The sequence below is a fragment of the Sander lucioperca genome, chromosome 13 (genome assembly GCF_008315115.2).
Source record: "Sander lucioperca isolate FBNREF2018 chromosome 13, SLUC_FBN_1.2, whole genome shotgun sequence".
Taxonomy (NCBI): Eukaryota; Metazoa; Chordata; class Actinopteri; order Perciformes; family Percidae; genus Sander; species Sander lucioperca.
This window is the reverse complement of record NC_050185.1, coordinates 29,731,335-29,758,024: the sequence shown is the minus strand read 5'-3', so window position 1 is coordinate 29,758,024 and position 26,690 is coordinate 29,731,335. Positions and strand designations below refer to the sequence as shown.

The 26,690-nt window shown below is 44.5% G+C and overlaps 1 long non-coding RNA gene across 1 annotated transcript; it reads left to right on the top strand.

Annotated features, from left to right (window-relative positions):
• Nucleotides 1–482: 482 nt before the first annotated feature.
• Nucleotides 483–20,183, top strand: LOC118496552. Its single transcript, XR_004899135.1, has 3 exons — nucleotides 483–493; nucleotides 12,812–12,815; nucleotides 20,067–20,183. It is a non-coding gene; the product is annotated as an uncharacterized LOC118496552 (long non-coding RNA).
• Nucleotides 20,184–26,690: the final 6,507 nt, after the last annotated feature.

Below are 26,690 nucleotides of genomic sequence, written 5' to 3'. Positions count from 1 at the left end.
TCGCACAGCGTCGTGAAGTTAAGCTGCATTTCCACAAAGCAATCCAGTTCACATCTGGTCAGTTCGTTACACATTAAAACTTATTTTTTGCGTTTCCATTATCAAATGTTGTGGTACCGATGGAACAACTCCATTTCGTCCTATTTTTGGGTTACCCCTCTGTTGCGGTGACCTTGCACAGCACATGAAAATCGCTGGATCACATATCACACGAAAATCCATCTTGTAAGGCTGCAGGTAAAAGCGTTTGTGTCCGAACTACCATCAGTACAGACCAATCAGCGTCCGGGGAGGAGCTACTGGCAGCACCGAGCGTGGTTTAATAAATAAAATAAAAACAATGATGTCAAACATCTTAGTCAATTGGCCACCGTGCACATCACACTAATATTATAATCAGAATCTTTCTTTTTACGTTTTATTTTAGTTTTTCTTTTTGTTGATCCTGGTATCATACGTCAACTTTAAATTCATTCAGATTTATAATTCTTAAGTCAAAAAAAGTGTAAGGATGTGCACATGACTCGTTAAGACTGCTCCAGACCATGATCATGATCTTTGTTCATACCTGAATTAAAATTGTACTTTTAAATTCCTCATACCCGCCTACAAATCTACAAATGTTGCATTAACCAACACATACAATATCTTGCATGTCACTATATACATTTATGTTAAAAACCTTCTTCCTTAGTCCTCAGTTCTTTCTGCATGCAAACAAACACACAAGCAGTTGCACACACACACACACACACACACACACACACACACACACACACACACACATATACACATGCACAACCACAAACACACACACACACACACACACACACACACACACATACACAACACCATCTTTCATGGCAGAATCATCTGGTGGATACAGTCGGCCTTTCAGCCATGCAGAAAGAATCTGACGGGAGTGTGAAAGTGGCTGTGTGAGGTTTAACGTCGGATGAAGAAGATTACTCAGGGGGAAAGAATTAAATAAGCACTGTGTGTGTGTGTGTGTGTGTGTGTGTGTGTGTGTGTGTGTGTGTGTGTGTGTGTGTGTGTGTGTGTGGGCAGTGGTGGAAGAAGTATTCAGATCCTTTGCTTCCGTAACAGTGCTAAAACCACACTAAATTATAAATGATAATGTGTATGTTGCATTTTACTGCTGTAGATGATTAAGGTTGAGCTCATTTTAACTCCTTTGTATACTGTTGGCTAGTTGTTAATCTGCAGCAATGCATCATATTCTATAAGATCATCATATGTTTGTAGCGTCGCTGTCCTGTGAGAACCACGTATCTCTACAAAGTTTTAAAACTTTTCATGGTGTCAGAATAACAGCCCTGTTTTCAGCTTTGTGACGATCAGCTGATCCAAGAGGCTTTTTAAATACTTTATTTATCTTAAGAAGTTGAGATCTTCTCAACACATGAAGGAACACTTCATCATTCAGTTTATCACAAACATTCAACATCAACACATCTGGAGATACATGGTTTTCACTGGACAGAGAGGGGATGAAAAACTGTCATCTGAAAGTAAAGCTATCAGACAAATGTAGCGGAGTAAAGAGTACAATATTTTTCTCTGAGATGTAGACGAGTAGAAGTATAAGCTGCATAAAATAGAAATACTCAAGTGTAGTGCAAGTACTTAGATTCCACCACTGTCTGTGTGTGTGTGTGTGTGTGTGTGTGTGTGTGTGTGTGTGTGTGTGTGTGTGTGTGTGTGTGTGTAAGTGAATAAGAACAGATGTCCTTCATTTCAGAGATTAACTGTTGAATCAACTGCTTTCTCAGCTGATGATACGCTTTTGAAAATACAGCTTTATCATGAGTGCACACATGCATCCTTCATAACCAAATCTCTATGTTGCGAGTTGGAATGGAATAAGCTTGACTCAACTTGTTTCTGAAGGTTTAATTGTGCTTTGACTGCTTTATTGCCGCCTGAGCTCCAGGTACTTGGCTCCCCTTAATTCTCTCAAGTGGTGTGTTGACAGTGAAAACAAGCCAGGGGAACAAACGCCAGGAGGGATCCAAGGATCTGATTGCACCGCCCGCCTCGAGCCCCCTACTCTGCTCAGGCGACAATGAGGGTTTGAAGGGAAAGATGGACGATTATACAAAGAGTTTGGAGTTTTGCCAATGTGCACATGAGGTTTCTTTAAATATGCCTGTTGGAATGTCGCCGCAGAGCATTTTCACTTTTATGAGAAAGCGTGGTTTGATTTGATTGGATGGAGTTTGGACTTGTGCCAGTGTAAAAGTAATACTTTTAATTCTGAAATGATTTACAAGTAGATAATTCTACACAGAAATTCACACATGTACATGCATGTTAAATGTGAGGGTTTTTTTGTATTGTATTTAAAGAATGAGTCTATTCTTTATTTTTGTAATTGTCAACAAATCCTCTCAAAACCTCTCCGGGAACCATCACCTTATCGTGGTGGAGAGGTATGTGTGTCCCTATGAACCTGAGGGCTGTGTTGTCTGGAGCTTTGTGCTCCTGGTAGGGTGTCCCAAGGCAAAGTGGTCTCAGGTGAGGGGCCAGCCTGTGGGAGGAACCGCTGGGGTCGGGTGCGCTGCCACATGGGTGGCAGTGAAGGTCAGGGGCCTCGACGGACCAGACCCGGGCAGCAGATGCTGGCTATGGGGACGTGGAATGTCACCTCTCTGTGGGGGAAGGAGCCGGAACTGGTGCGGGAGGTGGAGCGCTACCGGTTAGATCTGGTGGGGCTTACCTCTACGCACAGTCTCGGTTCTGGAACCATACTCCTGGATAGGGGTTGGACTCTTTTCTTCTCCGGAGTTGCCCAGGGTGTGAGGCGCCGGGCGGGTGTGAGGATACTCACAAGCCCCCGGCTGAGCGCCGCTACGTTGGAGTTTACCCCAGTGGACGAGAGGGTCGCCTCCCTACGCCTGCGGGTTGTGGGGGGGAAAACTCTGACTGTTGTTTATGCATATGCACCAAACAAGAGTTCGGAGTATTCGGCCTTCTTGGAGACCTTGAGTGGAGTCCTGTATGGGGCTCCAGTGGGGGACTCCATAGTTCTGCTGGGGGACTTCAACGCGCACGTGGGCAATGATAGAGACACATGGAGAGGCGTGATTGGGAGGAATTGCCTCCCTGATCTAAACCAGAGTGGTTGTTTGTTGTTGGACTTCTGTGCTAGTCATGGATTGTCTATAACGAACACCATGTTCGAACATAGGGATGCTCATAAGTGTACTTGGTACCAGAGCACCCTAGGCCAAAGGTCAATGATCGATTTTATAATCGTTTCATCTGATCTGAGGCCGTAAGTTTTGGACACTCGGGTGAAGAGAGGGGCAGAGCTGTCAACCGATCACCATCTGGTGGTTAGTTGGGTCAGGGTGTGGGGGAAGACTCTGGACAGACCTGGTAAGCCCAAACGGGTAGTGCGGGTAAATTGGGAACGTCTGGAGGAGGCCCCTGTCCAACAGACTTTCAACTCACACCTCCGGCGGAGCTTTTCGTGCATCCCTGTGGAGGCTGGGGGCATTGAACCCGAGTGGACAATGTTCAAAGTTTCCATTGCTGAAGCTGCGGCGAGGAGTTGTGGTCTTAGGGTCTTAGGTGCCTCAAGGGGCGGTAACCCACGAACACCGTGGTGGACACCGGTGGTCAGGGAAGCCGTCCGACTGAAGAAGGAGTCTTTCCGGGATATGTTATCCCAGAGGACTCCGGAGGGCCCGAAGGGCCCAAAGGGCTGCAGCCTCTGCCGTGAAAGAGGCAAAGCAGCGGGTGTGGGAGAAGTTCGGAGAAGACATGGAGAAGGACTTTCGGTCGGCACCAAGGTGCTTCTGGAAAACCGTTCGCCACCTCAGGAGGGGGAAGCGGGGAACCATCCAAGCTGTGTACAGTAAGGATGGGACGCTGTTGACCTCAACTGAGGAGGTAATAGGGCGGTGGAAGGAGCACTTTGAGGAACTCCTAAATCCGACTAATACGCCCTCTATGGTAGAGGCAGAGCTGGAGGATGATGGGGGATTGTCGTCAATTTCCCTGGTGGAAGTTGCTGAGGTAGTTAAACAACTCCACAGTGGCAAAGCCCCAGGGATTGATGAGATCCGTCCAGAAATGCTTAAAGCTCTGGGTGTGGAGGGGTTGTCTTGGTTGACACGCCTCTTCAACATTGCGTGGAAGTCTGGGACGGTGCCTAAGGAGTGGCAGACCGGGGTGGTGGTTCCCCTTTTCAAAAAGGGGGACCAGAGGGTGTGTGCCAATTATAGGGGTATCACACTTCTCAGCCTCCCTGGTAAAGTCTTCTCCAAGGTGCTGGAAAGGAGGGTTCGGTCGATAGTCGAACCTCAGGTTGAAGAGGAACAATGCGGATTCCGTCCTGGTCGTGGAACAACGGACCAGATCTTTACTCTCGCAAGGATCCTGGAGGGAGCCTGGGAGTATGCCCAACTGGGCTACATGTGCTTTGTGGATCTGGAGAAGGCCTATGACCGGGTCCCCCGGGAGATACTGTGGGAGGTGCTGCGGGAGTATGGGGTGAGGGGGTCCCTTCTCAGGGCCATCCAATCTCTGTACAACCAAAGCGAGAGCTGTGTCCGGGTTCTCAGCAGTAAGTCGGACTCGTTTCAGGTGAGAGTTGGCCTCCGCCAGGGCTGCGCTTTGTCACCAATCCTGTTTGTAGTATTTATGGACAGGATATCGAGGCGTAGTCGGGGTGGAGAGGGGTTGCAGTTCGGTGGGCTGGGGATCTCATCGCTGCTTTTTGCAGATGATGTGGTCCTGATGGCATCATCGGCCTGTGACCTTCAGCTCTTACTGGATCGGTTCGCAGCCGAGTGTGAAGCGGCTGGGATGAGGATCAGCACCTCTAAATCGGAGGCCATGGTTCTCAGCAGGAAACCGATGGAGTGCCTTCTCCAGGTAGGGAATGAGTCCTTACCCCAAGTGAAGGAGTTCAAGTACCTTGGAGTCTTGTTCACGAGTGTGGGAACAATGGAGCGGGAGATTGGTCAGAGAATCGGCGCAGCGGGTGCGGTATTACATTCAATTTATCGCACCGTTGTGACGAAAAGAGAGCTGAGCCAGAAGGCAAAGCTCTCGATCTACCGGTCAGTTTTCGTTCCTACCCTCACCTATGGTCATGAAGGTTGGGTCATGACCGAAAGAACGAGATCCAGGGTACAAGCGGCCGAAATGGGTTTCCTCAGGAGGGTGGCTGGTGTCTCCCTTAGAGATAGGGTGAGAAGCTCAGTCATCCGTGAGGAACTTGGAGTAGAGCCGCTGCTCCTTCGCGTCGAAAGGAGCCAGTTGAGGTGGTTCGGGCATCTGGTAAGGATGCCCCCTGGGCGCCTCCCTAGGGAGGTGTTCCAGGCACGTCCAGCTGGGAGGAGGCCTCGGGGAAGACCCAGGACTAGGTGGCGGGATTATATCTCCAACCTGGCCTGGGAACGCCTCGGGATCCCCCAGTCGGAGCTGGTTAATGTGGCTTGGGAAAGGGAAGTTTGGGGTCCCCTGCTGGAGCTGCTACCCCCACGACCCGAGACCGGATAAGCGGACGAAGATGGATGGATGGATGGTCAACAAATCCAACGAAACACCAAAACCAACAAGGATTTGTTCCCAAAGCTTGATGTCTCACTGGTGGTATTGAAAGTACATTAACTTAAGTACTGTACTTTAGTACAAATCTGAGGTACTTGTACTTAACTTGAGCATCTCCATATTCTGCAACTTTATACTTGTACTACATCTCAGAGGTAAATATTGTACTTTTTACTCCACTACAATTCTCTGACAGCTTTAGTTACTTCTCAGACGACAGTTTTTCATCCCCTTCCTGTCCAGTGAAAACCACGTATCTCCAGATGTGTTGATGTTGAATGTTTGTGATAAACTGAAGGATGAAGTGTTCCTTCATATGTTGAGAAGATTCTCCTACTTCTTAAGATAAATCAAGTCTTTAAAAAGCCTCTCGGATCAGCTGGAAAATGCATCGTCACAAAGCTGAAAACAGGGCTGTTATTCTGACACTATGAAAAGTTTAAAACTTTTTAGAGATACATGGTTCTCACAGGATAGCGATGCTGCAAACATATGATGATCTGATAGAATATGATGCATTGTTGTAGATTAAACTATCCAACAGTGTGACCCTCAAACCATGTATCCAGTGATTTACAGGTGTCTCTTTCGCCATGTACTGTAAGTCTATGGGAAAAGTGTTTTTGGGCCAGAGGGCATGTGACGGGCCAGGAGTTTTAATTCCACTGTTTGGCCGCTATGTTTAATTGGCTTCAAAGCCTGGCGCACTTCCCTAGTTGACTCTGGATTGGTTCCTTCTATTTGTGATGATTTCTCCAACACTCCTTCATCAAATCACAGATTTCTCAGAAGAGAGACTGATCATTTTTTAAATCCCTTTATTATTGTGAGAAATCTTGCCACTCCAACATTCACAGAATCAGTCTGATAATGCCAAGTTAGTACGCCGGTCAAAACAAGGTCACAATCGTACCCGTTGCATCATCTTTTAATTTGTAATAAAGGGTGCTCCAAAGCACCGTAAAACACAACCCAGATGGAGGACCGGTGACGCCAAGACCTGCAGGGAAATCTAATGATCACTTAGTAAAGACATTTTATTTTGACAGCAGGGAAGCTATAGGAGGTTAGGAAGAAGGGGAGGGAATGGGTGAGGAATTAAAGGTTAGGGTGAAGGTAGGGGGGGAAGAAAGCGAGATAGAGAGGTGGTAGAGGGGAGGTAATAGGGAAAGAAAAAGGGGAAGGGGGAGAAGCCAAAAGCTCTTAGGGAAACAAAGAAGCACTTATACAACCAGCAGCAGCAACAGCTGAAAACATCTTTAAGCTGAGCCGAGCTGGCTAAGAGTTTGGTGTGTTTGGTTGTGTGTGTGTGTGTGTGTGTGTGTGTGTGTGTGTGTGTGTGTGTGTGTGCGTGCGTGCGTGTGTGTGTGTGTGTGTACTCTTCATGCATTTTTTATTAATGTTTTAAATATTCACAAATGTAATGTGTGTATATGTAACATGTATTTTCCACTGTTGAATCCTATCATTCCAAAGTGAGGTAATATCATTTTTACAACAAGTAGTACATGTAGTTTGTTCTGATGCTGCTGGAAGAAAAGGCCACTGGGTCATTAAAATCAATCTGGTTCACTTTTGAATATTATAGTTATTATTTGATCTTGTCTTAATTTTAAGGAAGTGTACCTAAGCAGCATGTTCTCATGAACCATACGTTCATATACTGTAGCTACGAAAAGTTAAGCACTGTAATTCGTAAACATTCCCTGTATATTTTGCTGAATGCTAACCCTAACCCCCTAACCCTAACTTAACTAGTCGTTTTGGTGCCTAAACTTAACTTTCGTCGCTGCATGACGCTCACTTTTTGTGGCCTAAACTTAACTGTAATGTCCGCCGAAACGACCAGCAGCTCACGGTGCTCTGTACCCGGCTTAAAGTCACCTATTGTCAGGTTAACCGAACTACCAACTACCGCTAATACGACGGATCACCATGCAGAACACCATGCGGAGCACTGTAGCCGGGGTCGCAGAGCATTGTAGCGGCTAAATAGATCTACCAACTGCTGCTGATACAGCCAAGCTGTGACGGAGGTCTGTAGCCAGCGTCACAGAGCTCTGTAGCGGCTCAAACAACTAGCAACTGATGCGCGGATAGCAACTTCCCAAATTGGAAAATGTCAGTAATTTCAGTATGGACCCGAAAAAGAAGATACAAAATAAAAACTGTTAATCTCAACAACAACAAAATATTCATCCTCAGGGAGCAAGAACATGCTGAGGAACCTTCATGATATTGTGCCTATTATAGAATAGAATAGAATCTAACACCTGATAATGGTGCAAGAGGAAAACTCATAAAGTGCCAAAGTTGAAATCCTCTGGGGAGCATGAATGTGTCATGTACATTTCATGACACATTCCCATATAACTTTGGACACTTTGGCCTGATGGTGGTGGTATAACAGTAGGATTCATCCTCTGGAGACCAGGAACATTCATGTCTACAAGACTGGAGGGAATCTATAAACTAAAATCCTTCCTCTCTCCCCCCTCCTCTGCATCTCCATCCCTCCACCACTCCTCCTCTCCTATCTACTTCCTTCCTTAACTCCTTCACACTCCCTTCTTCTCCTCCTCCCATCTTGCCCTCCCTTATCTCCCACCCTGTCCTCCATGCCAGCTGTTGTTTTGAAGGGTCTGCAGGTCAGGACCCAGGCAGGACCTTGACAGTCTTCAGTCCGGATAAATGCAGGCATTGTGAAGGGAGGAGAAAGATCACTTGTGTATTATACAGAGATCATGTTAAATGTTTTGTTTATCCATAATATCTTTGTGGTTTTTTTCTTTTAGATTTAATTTCGCTTTACAGTTAGTTTTTGTTTTTAGTCCAGTTGATGCTTTAACTTTGTGTGCATTTGTTTGAGTGCAACCCAAACCAATCAGTAACTATTCATGAATTCTTCATGGGCTGGAAGAATCAATAGCATTCCCATTGAGTGTTTGTCCCATCCATCCAAAGATGAACTGATTTCTTTTTAGTTCACCAGAATTATTTAAATTCTGTTTCATATTTATTCTCATTATCTGCCCAAGATCTTCATTGTGAGTGTTTTGGTTCATTTTGTAAAAAGAAAAAGAATAAGTTTAATGAGATCTTAAGAACAGATGTTAAAAAATGCACGCTGTGATTTACATTTTGTACTTCATTGTAATCTGCAGGTGCTTTACAAGTGTTAATTGTAAAAAGAAATGTAACTTTCTGCGTGTTGATTATTTCCACTGTGTTTCTGATTTATCTGTGTGTTTGGCGCTCTGTAAAGACAGACTGGAAGGACGTGAGAACTAATGGAGAAGATGCGTGCATGTCTTCAGCTCCAATTAATGCAAAACTTAGGTTATTTTATTATTTCATAGGATTTTATGTTCATTCTTAGGTCAGTTATTTAAATGTTTTCTCATGTTCCTTTTTTTCTAATGGCAAGAACTTTAGCGCAGTACACAGTACTCTTCGGTTCAATGATGAAGATTTTGAAGTTCAGTTTTTATCGCAAGGCGAGAAACTCTCTGACAAGGGAAAAATTGTCGCCAAATTAAAACGTTTCTTTATCAATCTGATGCTTTATCTGACGCCTCCGTACCTCAAGACTTTCACATGATAGTGCAGAGGAACATCAGAGGAAAGACGCCGGATTCTGATCTGATTGGAAATATTTTGAATACATCTGCAGATATCTGATTCCCGATCTCTCACGCTTACAGGCGCCCGTTGAGCCTCCGTCCAAAACTCTGCCATTTTGACCGGTTGATAGTTTGTAACTGACTTGAACAGCTGACTTTGCTATCAAAGACTTGAAATTTGACTTGGACTCGAGCTCAAAGACTTGAGACTCGACTTGGACTTCCAAAAAATGACTTGTGAACATCTCTGATTCTGCATGCAGCTGACCCGTACCGCGACAGTTCGGCACAAATACACAACAGCCCTAAAAGTGGCCTTTAGAGAGCTTGAGTTCCATCATCGTTTTGAGATATCACTGACTCAGGCTACATTTACTTTGCTACGTTTTGGTTTAAAAAACGAATATCTTTTGCTACATTTACACCTTGCATTCACACACCCCTAAACCAGAGAAATTTGAAAACACTGAGGTCAACGTTTCGGCATCTGATTGGGTCTTATCAATCATGACGTCTCGTTCTCTGAGACTAGCTACTATTGTTACCTAGGCAACTACCAGCAACGGCGGAGTAAACATGCTGCCTCCTGCTTACCCCGGCATGCGCATGCCCAGTATACGAGAATGTTCACGAGTATGCGGTTTGGGCGTGATTGCTTTTGGCTCAAAAATCTGCTTTAAAACCAAAACGTAGCAATGTAAATGTAGCCTCAGTGTGGTCATCTGGTGGAAAGGACAGATAGAGCTGGGTGTCAGAAGCATAGCAGTGGTAAGAACAGCAGTTCTCTGTCCTCTCTGAAAACAGTTTATTTTCTTAAAGCTAAAACAGAGTGGCCCTGACAGACAGACTATGACTAAATCCTGGAGAGACACTTTCAGCTTCCAGGGCCTTGACTCAATGTGAGCTTTGTCTTCAGCATCAGGGAGGGGAAGGTGAGTCTGGGCTGCCTGAACCTTGACCTTTGAACCTGCAGGTCACATGTCCCTGGAAGCCATTTCTGAGGCCCAAAACTACACAGCGCAGCTGGGAGGTCTCCATCTCAAACAGTAGTGAGAGTACAGAATTGTTACAAAAGCGTTCCTTGGAGTTCTAAAACTGAACAGCTCAAAGTTTTAGTTTCACATGGTCCCAACATTCCCGCCCATCCACCCTCTGCTCCACACTTTCTTCTTCTTTACACAGGCCACATCTCCTAATGAAACAGTGGCAGTACAACTATCATCAAAAACATCCCATAGTAACTAAACTTGAACAATACACCACCAGAAAAACAAGATTTTAATGCAAAATGGTGCTCTTCCATCCTTTTTTAAACATCTCATGTTCAGATCGAAACCCTGACCATTAGTATCTGACCATTGAAGTGCATTCAAGTGTGTCAGTTTTTTAGTACGGTAAAATATTTCAACATCCACAGATCCACAGACATTTATGGTTGACAGATGATTAATCCTAATATCTGTATTATTATTGAAGGAATACATCTATATACGTAACAGCTGATTTTAAACTTTGCAATGGTTGTGCCAGTTTTTATTTCAAATGTATAAAATCTTTAAGCGTTAATCTGCCAGTGTTGCTTCTCCTTTTCTTGATCTGGAAGCTTTTGTCTCCGTTGAGCAGAGACAGGTGAGTTTGGTGTGTTTGGCCTTTGACATACACAGGGCTCACAGGTCCCCAGAGGCCCGGATCTACGCAGCGCAAGTGAACCGACCTCCCTCCAGATCAGGTTTTGTATAACAGGTTTGGCCAAGCGTAATGTTTGGTTGCAGATGCATTCAGTCCCCTCATTTTCCCTCTGCTGTTTGTCTTACTTCGATGACATCTACACAACTACACTTAGTTACATTCCACCGCTGGCCGTTAGTCAGGCAAAGGGACCTAACCCTCAACCTTTAACCCTTAGACAGAAGTCACATGTCCTCATAAGCTAAAGTCTGCCGAAAGAGATTTACTCGTGTCCACAGACACCTGCATCTGGTAAAGTTTGGTGAATTCATTAAAAAAAAGAACTTAAATATATGGCAGAAGGGTTTGAAGCATCTTTTGTTTTTTCGCAACTAATAGGTTAATTTCATTTCTTCATTAAAACTTAAATACTCTGAAAGTAAGACCTGTTATTTGAGTCATGTTTTCACAAAACAAACAACAGATTTCCTCACAATTTTCCAAGTATTTTTTCACCTTTACTGATTAAAGAGACACCCAGAGCTGCCCACTGAGATTGTCTTTTGTATGTTTACATGACAAGCAGCCTCTTGCAGCTGTTAGAATAATTAGTGTCCTCTCTCAGTAGCAAAGGCAGACATAATGTGAAAGTTCACATCTGGTTTCCAACCAATAATGAGCATTGCTTTATTTTAGCCGTGACATTTTAGAAGCCAAATTGAACCAGACTTTGTTGATTAGGTATGAGGACTTGTTGGTCCCACTGTTGGCCATGTAAGTGGCTCCACTGAATTAGCTAAGATTGCTCAAAGTTAACTTTCTGACTTGCGCATAAAACCTTTGAGTTTTGAGGCCTGCTTAGAGCAGAAATGACGGAGCACAACAGATCTGATGTCTGGGTGGTCGCGGCATCACAGGTAGGAAGTGACCAGCAGCTCAACGAGCAGTTAAGTCGAGCCACGGGGCTCTAAGTGAACAATGAACAAAACCAAATCCCTCACAGATCCTCATAATGTTTCACTTCTGTGATGTAACCTTTACGTTCCGACTGGCCTTTCAGTCAGGATATGGCCAAGTCAAGCAGCAAAGCCACACCACTGTGCCCAGTGAGTTAAGTCTAAGCCCCATTCACTCTCAAACTGTAGGCACAAAAGTCTGTGATAGAAACTTCCTCTCTCTCTGCATCTGTGTACTCACAGAGTTAAACATGGGGTATACTCGCCGCAGCCGACCTGTCGAGCACCAGTGTGACGTCATGGGAGCGCCGTAACTGTTTATACTCGCACGTGGTGGTCGCGACACTAGTTGCAGTCTTCTCCTGAACAGAGGTGGCGCTAATGAGGAAAGGCTACCGACTTTTCTATTTCTACGGACTAGAAGAAGAAGAAAAAGGTAAACAACGGCAGAACTGGCAGCAGCATTGACGTCAGTGCTTCGATTTGATTCGATGACCTACTTTGTCGGGTCAAGCCTTTCATTCACCATAAAAGAGCTCATCTTAACCCAGTAAGTTTACAAGAGAGACTTGCAGTCACTCTGAGAGTCCTGGCATCTGGTTACCCTCAAACTCGTTCATGCTTCCTGTTTACGCTTTGTTGCGCGCCGCTGAAAAAAATAGAGTGGTGCACGACCTCTGGCGCGCCAGTGAGATCTACGTCATTTTGACGTCACATTTGCACACGCCGGCTCAGCTGCGGCGACTGTAAAACGGCCTTCAAGGTGCTTTCAGACCAACAAGTCTGATATAGGATGTTTATTCCTACCCTCTAAAAGGACCCATAGGAGCGTTTTCCATACTCATATCTAAAGCAGAGAATGTATCTGTCATGGTTTTAAACACTTTGTGAAAAGGTTGCAGTTTGGTTCTTTTTTGGCAGAAAAACTACTTAGTTAAGATAAAAAAATATTGTGATTTGTATTAAAATTAGTTTTAGTTTAGTTTTAGTATTAGTCTCACCTTAGTTCTTGTAGTAAGGTTTCACGGAGTGTATCTCTGGCTCGACCAGATATACATTCCAGGATAGGAGAAAAAAAAACCGCTCTGGGTTGTTTGCCTTTCTTTAAACCAATCGCAATCGTCTTGGGCAGCACTAGTCTCGCATTGCCAGACCTTTCTCCACAGCGCTTCGGAGGAAGGTCTGGCTAGTCCACACAGCATTCCTGGATGGGAGAAAAATGTGCTCTGGTTTATTGGCATTTCTTTAAACCAATCACAATCGTTTTGGGCGCTGTTACACGCCGTACGGAAGATGTTTTAGGGGAACGTGTACGTTCATAAGTTGTTTTAGTCGTGCAACAGAAAACTCAGATTGGACAGATAGTCTAGCTAGCTGTCTGGATTTACCCTGCAGAGATCTGAGGAGCAGTTAACCATAGTCCTCAGAAATCCACCAGAGTTTAAAATGCCAACACACAGAAAGCCCAAGGTAACCGACATCCAGGACATCCGGCAGAATTTCCGGCGGCACCGTAGCAATCCCGGAAGTGGAACGTCGTAGATATAGACTAGGCGGCACAAAGCTCTAGACTCAGCAACGGTGGCTCTGCAAAATATTCTCGGAAACAAACTTGTTTTGGGGGAACATTTGCACCCCGCAAAATAAAACGCCACAAACAATATTAAATTAAGTAAACTGTTCACACAATACAGTAACGTGAGCTACTTAAATTAGTTGGATACATGGCTGAACATCATTTGCTCTTACCTGTGTACTTCATCCACATAAATCCTGCCACAATCGATCCCAAAACGTCCCAGTTAGAGAGTAAATGCCGAAAACATATTCTTTCTAAATCTTTACAATCATTCACCGAAAGAACCAAGCAGGCCTGCCTTGTTGCGTGATCCAAATTTTCTTCAAAAACGTACCATTTTCAGCATGTAGCTTGCTAGCTCAAAGTTTGTTTTTGTTTCCAAACCCCATTGTGCAACCCTGTGTTGTAAAATGACAAATAAATAAACCTTGCGACCTTAATGTAGCATGTTCAGCTAACTAATATCATTAACATAGTTAATTAGCTAAGAACAAATCATGAAACTTTGCTGCTAACTCAGCAGTACAGCTGCTGTTGTGTTTACTCTGGAACAATGTAGGAAGGAAAATGCTGAAACACTGTTAACAACACTTGGTACTTGGTGATATATGTTTCTCATTGCTCTGAATAACTGCCAAATATAGATGATGTGACATCATGTTGAGACATAAACATCAGGTTTTGTTGTCAGTCTTTTAGAGTCAAACACTAAGATGGCAAGTTAGCATTTAGCTCAAAGCCACGGTGCCAAAGTACAGCCTGTAGTGAACGGTTCTTGAATCCTCTGGTTTTCTCACCATGTCCTATATGCTTTCACCTCACTACTATCCCGCAGTGCAAACACTCTGAGGCACCTCAGCTTCTGCCTGATGACCATGAAACCAGTATAGACGTCTTTGCTGATGCTGAAACACAAGACCGACATCCTGCTGTGAATAATGTGCTAATTAGATTTGGCCTCTGGTTGTTGCCGTAATCAAATCTATCCGGTGCTGCAGGCCGAGAGGCTGAAACCTGATCTGAAATCCAAAATATGCAATCTGTTTCCTCTCAAGTCCTGGCACGCTGTGCTGTCTGTGCGCCCCGTGTGTGTGTGTGTGTGTGTGTGTGTGTGTGTGTGTGTGTGTGTGTGTGTGTGTGTGTGAAAAACTATACTGAACATGTGTATTTATTACTGTGTGCATATGGGTCTGTGCTCCTTCATTTCCTACTGTACTCTATACTGCACAGCTGAACGCCACCCATCTTTACTGTTTTGTTCTCCTCTACTTTGTTCATTAGAAAACTTTATTTAGCTTGAGCCTTCCCTGCTATGTCTCTCTTTCAGCTCTATTGGTCTGCTTGGCTTTGTTTTATTCTGCTCTACCAATCCTGTCTCCTAAAGTAAGTACTTTACCATACCTAGACCTATCTACACAGCGCTGTGGAGTAAGGTCTGGCCTGGTCATGACAGGCAGCGTCTGCAACCCGCCGCAATCCCTTAGCCATCTTCGCGAGAGGGATAAAAAGGCGCACAAGAAACAATCATTGACCGAAAGGACCAAGCAGGCCTGCCTTGTTGCATGATCCAAATTTTCTTCAAAACGGACCATTTTCAGCATGTAGCTTGCTAGCTCGAAGTTTGTTTTTGTTTCCAAACCCCATTGTGCAACTCTGTGTTATAAAATGACAAATAAATAAACCTTGCAACCTTAATGTAGCATGTTCAGCTAACTAATATCATTAACATAGTTAATTAGCTAAGAACAAATCATGAAACTTTGCTGCTAACTAATATAATCACAGGACCTTGGTGTTCGGCGAAATATGGTAGGTCATTTGCGGGGGAATTTTTCCTTTTCCTTCCGAAGTACGAGCCTCTGTTGCGGCATAGCTCTCTCTCTCGTAGCCCTTTCACGGAGCTCCTGCAGCTCTTCGTTCAACAAACTGTCTGTACTTACAAAGTTCTCAATGCTTCGGTTAACATGTAGGGACCCTCATTATGCTACCATTGAAGTTTGGTGATATTTTGAGCCTTTTTAGTGGTACAAAATAGCGATTTATTTTTACTTTCCCTGTGCCCCGAATACTAGCGTTGTAAGCTAATCAGCGGTCCGCGCTAGCTTCTTTCAAGCTACAAACACAATCAATTAGCATGAAAACATGTCCCAGAGAACGACAGAGTGGGTACACATCCGTTATTAACCCCTAGGTTCATTTTGCGCCAGAATTGTCCTTTAAGTAAGTAAGTTAAAGCTTTAGTGCGTAACTTTTTGATATTATTGAACGTCCGTTATATTCAAGCTATTGCCAAATGAGTTGCTACAAAGATAATTAAGACTATCAGCTCCACACAACTCTCTCTGTATTTCTCAGTATGACTATGTTTAGAAGATTGTGCGTCTGGTGACTTTCCTGCGCAGAAGCTCGAGTGAAGATGATGACCTCTTCTGAAGAGTCCATCATGTTTTTTTAATCCTCCGTGTCCTCCTTGGCTACTAGCAACTGCGTGGAAGGCGATCACGGAAGGCTTGTATCATTGGACGCGCCGACAGTTTTGTTGTCATTACTTAGAATTCCTCATGAGGGTGACAGAAACTACACACTATAGCTACGTTAAGTATGTTATGTACGTGATGTAAGTGAAGTCCCGTTTTTTTTCAGTCAACAAACGTCACGTTCAGCGTCAAATACACTTCAGGAAGTCAAGTAACGTCTGAGTTTAACCCAAACCACAATATTTAAACTAAACATAACCAACTGCGACCGTTTCACGACATTAAAGATGTGTTTAAAATCTTAACCTTTACGTTAAAAAACGCGTAACATTCTCTGGTTTAGATATGAGGTCGTATTTCCGCCACCACTAGGGGCGCTATTTTATGAAAGGCTCCTGTGGCTCGTATTAGAGGGTAGGGAACAAATGACCCATACCGTTTTATGGTTCGGAGGACTGGACGGTAAGTTTAAATAAGTAAATGTTGACTTTTGGTTTCAACTGGGACAAGAACAGCAGCATCCTGGGTGAAAGTCCCGTGTTTGTTTGACCCATCTATTCACCCCAACCTCCTCCCTGGGTGGACTTTGAACGCAGGCTTTGATTAAAAACGTATAAAGGTGGTGCTCATTTTAATTACTTACATCTTCGAATCTTCAAAGTAACACAAATTTACATCTGGCAAAAAAAAACAAGTAAAAAGTACAATATTGGCATCCAAAATGTAGTGGAGTATAAAGTAGCATATAAAGGAAGTACCCAAGTAAAGTAGTACCTTATCTTATTCAAGAACTTAGTAAGGAGTAAAGTGGAGAACAGTAAACAGGTGTACAGAAGACGACTCTAGTCTTCTCTCTCGCCATGCCTTCAGACTGTGTCACAGCCTCCAGCTGACTGTGCTGTGGATCCACCTGTTCCCTGTGCTCAGAGCTGCTTCCTGATCCGGATGTGGGAACGTGAGAATATGGATGACTCCGCAAGGAGAGCAAGTTGTTTTTTTGTAACCGAAGAGTCGGTCTTATTATCCTCCGGATGGGTTTTGTTGTGGAATGTGGCAGGGCTGAAATATCCCGGAACAAAGGACGTGCTCACTGCTTGTGTTTTAGTTGGCTTCATTTTCTGGTGTTTTGGGGCTTTGTGCCTAGTGGGCACACAAACTCACACACACACACACACACACACACACAAAACAGATATAGAGAAGGGTTCCACAAACAGCCCTTTCCTCTGCTGTTGCATAACTGTCAGTTCTGAGATCTGTTACTATTACAGAAGTCGCGTCATTCAGTCTTTTAGCAGCCAAAAACACAAACACAGGCAGGCTGTCGAACAAATATTAAGGCTGTGTTCACACTTGGTGGCTTCTTTGACAAGAAAAAGTTGACTAGGGCGCTTTTGTAGTGAAAAAAAGCTGGCAGCATTTTTATTCCAAAAAGCAGCTGAGAGCATCTTTTGTTGCTATAACAACAGCTACAGTATCCTAGCTAGAGTGCTATGTGGAGTGGTGCTAACGTTAGATAAAACAAAGCGGTGGAGAGAGATAGAGAAAGAACAGAGAGAGAGAGTGGTGCTGCTAACGTTACATAAAACAAAGCGAGTTCCCTGTACAGGGAGCACCCGTTCATATCGTATAACTCGCTGTGCTGCAACTCCATTTTTTCTTTTTATGAAAACGACAGGTCTGGCTACTCAGCTTGTCATTGGTCAACTGTCAAAAAATTGCTTGACAAAGAGCGTTTTTTTGCAGAAAAGTTGAACTTTTTTCAACTTCAAAAAGACGCTCTGAGCTGCAAAAAAGAAGTTGGCGGTGGCATTTAAAAAAGCGCTCACGACTTTTTGAAAACACGGTTTACTCCTTAGGATTATAATGTAAAACAGACGCTGGCAGCTTAAAAAAGACGCCAAGTGTGAACATAGCCTAAGTCTTTCTTTCTTTCTTTAGTTGTGCATTTACTGTAGAGCTACAGGGAAACTTTCCAATGATGATTTAAATAGATCTATAATATCTGTAAGATAGGACAAAACTTTATTTGTCCTGGGGTAAATTGCTGTGCAGCAGTTGCAATACAAAGAAGGTAGGAGTGCAGATATTAAAGTCTAAGATAACAATAACTAGAAGGCCACTTGGAGAGCGCAAAACTCCTCCAAGGCCACACCCTATCTCGCAATGTTAAAGAAAGTGAAAAATAATTTCTGTCTGCCTCCAAAGTTTAATAGGTTCTTCCTTGGCGGAAGAAAGAACCCATTGGCCCACGCTACACCCTTTCACCAAGTTTCATTAAAATCGGGCCAGTAGTTGTGTGTGTAATGTTTTCATTGTTTGGGCCATGATTCCTAATAGTAATGACATTTTTTAATTTTTATTTATAGTATCAAATCATAACAAGAGTTATCTCAAGACATTTTACAGAGAGAGTAGGTCTAGACCACACTCTATAATTTACAAAGACCCAACAATTCCAATAATTCCCCCAAGAACAAGCATTTAGTGCGACAGTGGCGCACTTTTAGGCAGAAACCTTGAGTGGTGAGGAAGACCCAGACTCTTGGTAGGCGGTGTCTGACGGTGCTGGTTGGGGGTGTGATGAACAGTAGCAATTATAGTCACAATAAAGATAATGGAACTAAGACTAGAAAAAGTAGTTGTAGTAAGAAATAGTAGTTGTAGTAGAGAGATCTGGGAACACTGCAACATCTCTCCTGTACAAAGAAGTCTGTTGTAAGAAACGTGAGTCAGACGATCAAACAGGTTAGCCAAACGTATTAGGAACAGATGATCAGTGACATGATGGCCCAAGCTGTCTGTTGTAAACAACCATCACAGTTTACAGACTGACTTCCTGCTCCAACTCTGACCGATTTACCTGCAAATGAAGTCAGATAATCTGGATAAGCTGTCGGCTCCTTTACAACGTCTGACCTCTCTGGCTTGTTGTTCCCAGATCTCAGCAGTGGTGAGTACAATGTTTTCTTAACTGATAGAAATGATGGACAATAAACTAGCATAATCGTTATTACCCGACCATGCGGTCGAGTGTAAAGATGCTGTAGATAAGATATGACGAGTCTTTAGTGATAAATTGGAAGTGCTCGGTCAAGAACCAGATGTTGCCAGGCCTTAAGACTGAGAGACGAAGAGGGACAGACAGAGGGCTGGAGAGGGAGTGGTGTTACTGTTTTTTTACACTGGTTTTTGGTGGTGGGAGGAACATATTATGCAGAAAACCACTTGCAGAGGAAGTGTGTTTTAATGCTGACAGCGTTCCTGCAGAGGCTGTTATGCTAATCTGCCTCCCAGAATGGCCGCGGTGGAATACACAATGACGAACTACAGCACCGGCCAGCAGCGAGAGAGAGAAAGAGAGGGGGAGGATATAGTGCAGTGGAAGCACACAGGAAGCAAACAGGGCAGGTTTTTTATCCCTCCAATGCCAACACTGTTGCATTCTTAAGGCCCTGACACACCATGTCGGCAGAAAAGCCAGTCGGACTGATCAGTCGGGTCCCCGAGGTCCAAAAAATGCCTCAGAACACACTGAGGCGACGCCGACTTCAGCGTACGCTCTGCGCGTGCGCTAAACGTAATACGTCTCCATACCAGCAGGCGGCGCTGCTCTGTTTTGTTTCCATTAACAGTCTGATTATTTCCCAGAAAATGAGAACCGGCAGCTGATTGGACGAACGCGTCACGTGGGTCTTTTTTCTCCGGAAATTCACAGCCAGACTGTCATGGCGGCTCATTCAGAATACGATCTCATATTGAACTAAAATAGTCTAAACGTGTTTCTGAAAACATTTTAAGTGAGAAATAGGCCGTGCAGTTTCTGAATCTGTCTTCATTTCAGATCAACAAAGGTCAGTTTAAAAGATTTTCGTCAGATTTTGAGCGGCTCATCCGCTCCCCATTTCCGGGCGAGTCCCGACTGCCCTGTCTCCGACTGAACATGTCGGGTCGGCCCAAAAGAAGGCCGACGGCTCCTCGGACGGCCGACGGCACGGGACACACTGAACAGACTCGAGTCACCGACCTCGCCAGACGGTCCGACGGCCGATTATCGGGCTGGTGTGTCTTCTCTCTTACTCCACTCTTGACATCTTTTTCTTTTTTTTTTAAAGATTACTTTTTTTGCCATTTTAGGCCTTTATTGATAGGACAGCTTAGACATGAAAGGGGAGAGAGAGGTGGAATGACATGCAGCAAAGGGCCGCAGTTCGGAACTGAACCGGCAGCCGCTGCGGTGAGGAATGAGCCTCTGTACATGGGGCACACGTTCTACCAGGTGAGCTACCCAGGCACCCCAACACTCTTGACATCTTGTTTTCAGAGTGGACTGAATCCGCCCCACATCACACACACACACACACACACACACACACACACACACACACACACACACCAGATTTTACAGCTGGATGAAGAGCATCAATGGGAGCAGTGAGCGAGCGGCCAGACAATGGACACGGCGTCCAGGCCGGCACGCCAGCCCAGGATTTCCTGGCTTACATCACACACACAAAAAAAAAAAATGTCAGACCCTTCCGGCTACACAATAAAGAATGAAACTCTTGTATGTACCAGGAAAAAAAGAGCATGTTGGTTAATCTCAGACAATAAAATCCAGACAAGTGGTGTTAGTATCAGTTGGCGGTGCAGATATCAGGTGGTTTGTTTTTGACTGTCATTGTGAGTTACTGGCATGGTCCGCCTGCCGGGCAGCTCAGTCAGTCTGACACAACACAGCTTAAAAAAGCTAACACAGGCGAAATGAGCGGTGCCTTCAAACGTGAGCGCCACCCCGACATCAAACACTCTGAATCTGACCCGATCCTCCCTTTCACTGTCGCATGAGCCTGCATGGAAGCTGTCCGGCCTCGTTAGCGGAGAGACGCCCACCGCCAGCCTGTCTGCCGTCCCAACCGTCCGACCGCCTGACTGTCGGCTGGTCTGTGCAGCTTTTCCGTCTGAAATCTCAACCCTCTGTCTGACTGTCTGTCGCCGGCTTTCTGTTCGTCTGCTCCTCCACACACAACTTGTCCCTAAGGGTTTTCGAAGTAGTGGGGCAAAGAGAGCATTAGGGTTAACTCCAGGTTTGTAAATACGGGGGAGCTACGTGAAAAGAAGAAAGAAAGAGACAGAAGCTTTTCCCCAGAAAGCTCCATTTGAAATATCTCGTATAACTATATCGTAACTTTTGGTGCCACTGTTTTTCTGAATGTATATTTTCCTGTATATGTAGGTTCCTGCAATAAATATAAATATAAGGTTAATGGTAGTCTATATCGACGACTTTCCAGGCCGGAAATTCCGCAGGATGTCCTTCTTTTCAGCCGGATGTCCATCACCTTCCTCTTTCTTTGTGTTGTAATTTTAAACTTCGGTGGATTTATGAGGACTATGGTTAACTGCTCCTCAGATCTCTGCAGGGTAAATCGAGAGAGCTAAACTATCTGTCTAATCAAAATCTTCTGTTGCACGACTAAAACAACTTTTTAACGTACATGTTCCACCAAAACAAGTTCATTCCCGAGGCTATTTTGCAGTGGCAACGTTGCTCCGTCCGGCACTTAGCGCCGCCCGTGATGATTGGGATTGGTTTAATGAAATGCTATTAAACCAGAACATGTTTTTCTCCCATCCCAGAATGCTGTGTGGACTAGCCAGACCCTCCTCCGCAGCGCTGTGGAGGAAGGTTTGGCAATGCAAAACTAGCTAATGGTAAAGCACTTCAGTGTTTCCCCTAAGTTGACTGCTTTAGCCTGGCGGATGGGTCAGCATCACCAATCTGTTTTAACCACACAGTTTATGGTTTTAACCGAATATTCTCTGGTCCAGCTCAGCTAAAAACACAATCCGTCAACACGTTAGCATGTCATTCCCTATCGAGCCTGTCTGTAAGCGTTAGGCTATAGGTGAAACACAATGGATATTTGGCGTTATTTTGGCATTAAACAAAAGCTTTTTCTGGCCTGGCGGGGGTTCCCGTTGGCCTGTACAATTATAAGGGATCCTGCATGTTGATTTGCGCATAACATTTTTCGATAATTTAATATATTATGTGTGAGGGCGCACTCAACGCATGTTAAAGACCGTACGTTGTCAACATATAAGGGGACAGGAATTTATCATTTTCATGGGATGCAGCCTAGGTCTGGTCTGTTTAACAAAGTGTGGTCAGCGTGTTCACAATGTTAATACAAAGTATTGGAAACGTTAACATGTTGACCTGATGTTGGCACTAGATTAAAAAGTTAAGGGATCATCAACGTTATTGAAATTCATCCTCAGGGGAACATGAATCTGTATCAAATCCTATGACAATCCATCCATTAGTTGTTGAGACAGTTCACTCAAAGCCAAAAAAATCAACCTGCTGGTGGTGCTAGAGGAAAGGTCAGAGGATCAACAAAGTCAGTTGGATTAATCCTCTGGGCACCATGAATATCTGAAACAAATTTCATGGCAGTCCATACAATGGTAGTTGAGGAATTTTAGTCCAAAGTTGTGAACCGACATGGAGCTGCTAGCATGGTTAATAAAATACAGTTCTTACTAAGTGGAGTTTGTGTGCATCCTTCTGCATTCTGAATGTCGGGAAACACCTATTCAAGTGCTGCTCAATACATTATTAATTAAACTGTGACATATAATAAAGAAACTCACTGTTCCAACCACCTTTGATTTTCTGTAATCCCGCTCTGAGTCCTGTGATCTCCTGAGGAGCGGAGCATCGGGGATTCCCTCATCCTTCCTGCCCTCCCTTCCCCTCTGCATCCCATCATCCTTTACTTCCTCCTCCTCTTTGCAGGGGGACATAAGCCTCTTATCGACAGGCTCCAGGGAAGCTGAGTGGCTCACAAAATGTTTTAAAATGTTTCACACTCATGGTCTTTGAAGGCAGCAATTGGTAGGAATAGAGATGATTTTTGGTTAATGTGTAAATTTTAAAATCCAGAAATCTTTTCCCCAAAATTTGGAGAAATAAAACTACAGTACAACCTGAAAGATATTCTTTGATAACTATTTAAAACTACACTTCCTGCCCCCCCCCCTCCCCCCCCCATATCATATCAAAGGAACCACAATGACAGCTGACCATCTACTATTGCTGTTAAAGTTGAAAAGAAAACAGCCATCCTCCTGAAGTATAAATCCAGCCTTACAGGTAGCTCAGTCTCGCCCCGGGGAGGTCGACACTCTCCCTTGGAGAGTAACGGAGGCAGACAGAGGAGGTTTTTGTGCAAGAGGGAAACGAGAGAAGCCGCCGATTATCAGCACCAAAGGCAAAAGATCCCTTCATTCTTACAACCCCCCCGAGCAAGGCTCTGAAGCCTAACATGCTCTTTTATCCCTCCTGATTTGAAACACAAAAGAGCCTCATGAGCATGACTCTGACGGGGAGGTGGAGATAATCTTAAATCTCTCTCCTAATTGCTCAGTACAAAAACGAAAATCTTCCGATTCATTTCAGTGGTGTCAAGTATTTTCACGTAAGCACTGCCAACAATTTCAAGACAAAATTATCGGTGAAAAGTTTATTTCACTGCTGAATGACTGAGACCACGACCGTTTACCTTTATGATGGCCTAAACGGAAACATCCTGCTCTGTAAAATACAATGAAAACATGAGGAAGAACATGTATCTAAGGCTTGTTCAAACTTTTCGTAGTCGTCAGATGCTGTGCTGTTCACACTACACAACTTGCCATCTCGTTATCGGGATTCTTGAAGTCGTTGTAGTTTTCGCACTACGTGACTGACGGGCGACGGGGTCACACATCAAGATCTTTCACCAGGAGGAATCCCCGATGAGTATGTCTCGTCTCCAAACTACGTTTTGTCACGAAAACACATAGTGACATGGAACAGGATGTAATATCATGAGCCAGATGTTTTGTTCACGCAATCCGCTGAACTTTCCTTGTAGTTGTGTTTGTCGATGTTGACGTTGGCACACGTGTTCACAAAATAGCCTGTTTCCTCTACGTGCAACCACAACTTTGCAAATGTAAAGCTTGATTTATGCTTCTGCGTAAAATCTACGCTGTGGCTACATACGTAGGTATGTGGAGACACAAACCTACGCCGGACCCTACGCCGTAGCCTGGCATGCACCTCTCGAATGCTCGTTGCTTGGCTGTAGCGGTAGCGTTGCATTTCCCCCTACTCTTTTCCTGGTTCTCCTTCTCCATAAACAACATGAAATCAAGTAGAGGGTTAACTTTTTCTGCTACAGATTTCCCACCGTGGTCAGAAAGTACAGGGGAGGCACTTTGTTTCTCCCACAATGACTCTAGAGTCGCTACTCGCTCCGAAACTAATTGCCGTCACACTCTCACTCTCTCCCTCGCTCTAACACACACTCCTCACACACACGCACATGCCGGCGAAAGCTTTGCGTGGAGCCTCCGCAGGGCAATAAATCAAGCTTTACACATACAGGTTTCCACTTAGCCCATGTCTTGATCTCTCATTGGCTGTAGCCCCCCGACAGACTCCCCAACAGGTCCAGATATTTAGCCTGCTAGATATCTGCCATTCGTCTGCGATGCATCGGCGTCTTTGAACAGTTCACACGTAGCATTCGAGCGCCGATTTAACACCGATTTGCCTCCGATATGGAGCTATTGTCGGGGAGCTCCAAAGAGTGGAACGTGAAAAGTGTGTGGCTGCTAGAGACCAACAGGGGTGCCAAACAAATAAATTGCAAATAACTGCTTCCGGGTAACACCCATTTCTCTCTTTTTACGTTTTAATGCAGCAGATGTCTTGACTTCACTGTCTCTATTCACTATTTTTGGCATTCATGTCATCAAAATGGTGTTGAAACTATTTTATGATCCTACACTTTGTCTCCATCACAATTTGTTTCCCAAATTAGATTAAAGCTCAGGAAGCTTTGCTTCCTGAGTGTTGTCTTCAGGTATTTATCAAACTGTGTAATCCTACTTCCTGGAACCTCGTACCCTCCACCCCAGGTGAGTGCGAGATGCCCAGCACAGCAAGCGGACATCCGCAGACCATCATCCAGAGGGGGGGGGGGGAGAGGGCAGTGACCCGTGCCTCCTTAAACGTCCAGAGGTCAGCCAAAACAGAGGTGTTAAATTCGCTGGGCTCCGACCTGCAGCCTGCTGAAAGGAAGTCATTGTACTGTATGACTGTGGAAATCTCCATCCCTCTCGGTCTCCCTGTTTTCAGCTAATTGTTTTGAGGAAAGAAATTCAACAAAGCAGACGATTCTATTGCAGATTGAACAAAGTCTGAAACTATGTTGAATGTGCTGCACTAGTTTTTGTTTCTTGACTTTCAGTAAACACTGTAAGGTAAAGGTACTTTATTGTCACATTACGTACACATACATGTAGCGAAATTCATGCTCTGCATTTAACCCATCCCTCAAGGGAGCAGTGGGCAGTCATTTACAGTGCCCAGGGAACAACTCCAGATCTTAGCCAGTGCCTTGATCAAGGGCACTGACTGGAGAACCTACATGTTTTTTAATGGTGGGGGAAACCGGAGCACCCGGAGGAAACCCACGCAAACATGGGGAGAACATACAAACTCCACACAGAAAGGCCCGGAACAACCTGGATTCAAACCCAGAATCTTCTTGCTGTGAGGCCACAGTGCTAACCATTGGGCCACCATGCTGCTGTAAATGACGCTATGAGAGCGCTGAGAGTGAACCAGAACAGTAAAGTTGCAGCTGGCCTGAAAAACAATGAGCTAAAACCAAGCGGCAACTTCCGGGTCTGAAAAGTGAAGCTAATGCTAAGGTGACTTAACCCTGCATTATATCTAATTTTCTTTATATCTAATCAGGGGGCGACTTCACTGGCTCCAAAAAGAAGTCTGCTTGTATCAGGGGCGTCGGACTGGGGGGGAAAAGGGGACTAAGTACTCAGGGCCCTCATGTGAGGAGGGCCCAAAAAGATGCTAGAATGTATAGCCGTGGATGCGGGGAGGGGCCCATAGAAAATGCCTTTCTACAGGGCCCAGAATTCTGTGCGACGCCCCTGGCTTGGTTACCATTTAGCGTGTGTTAGCATGGCAAAGTTAGCCTGCACCAGTCGGGATCCCGTCACCAGCTGTGTCTAAAAAATGTTTGCAAGTAACTAACTCAAGTACTTTACATAATTTAATGTGAGTACACAAATGTTGAAATGACTGAAAATGCCCATTCCTACTAGTAACGTTAGCTGTGATAAATTAGCGTAGAAGCTGAATGATTAGGAAATTAGCCAACTTTGCGTCCTTTTGGACTCTAAGCTGTCTCCATCTTCAATATTTACCCATGTTTCACCACGTCTCTGGTTATGTAACTGTTCAAGAAGATGCAGAGTTTTTTTTAGGTCGGGTAGAATGAATCTATCTCTTTTAATCCAGTTTGTTTGGTTGCTGCCATGGCTGCAGCACGTTGTTTTTGCGTGTTTGCGTTTCATGTCTAGCAACTCGGGTGTCCAAATGGGCAGTGAGCAACAAAACACAAAACACAAACAGACATTCTGTCCCAGAATGGAAATTTCAAAGAAGAAAATACTGTCTTTAGCATATCTGTCAGAGAAGATAGTATTTCAACTTAGCATTTTTCCTTAATATCTTAATACAGTAAATATATTACATATTGGACCTTTAATGTTGTGGCTGATGTAGGCCTGGCAAACTCGATTCCTTTTAAGGATTCAGGTTATTCTGAGTCACTCACTAAACTGATCCGGGTCGTGCGAGTCACTTGAGTCAGTATTGCTAAATTGCCAAGGAAACTCAGTCCTACTCGCCACCTCATGCAGATGCTCACAGGAG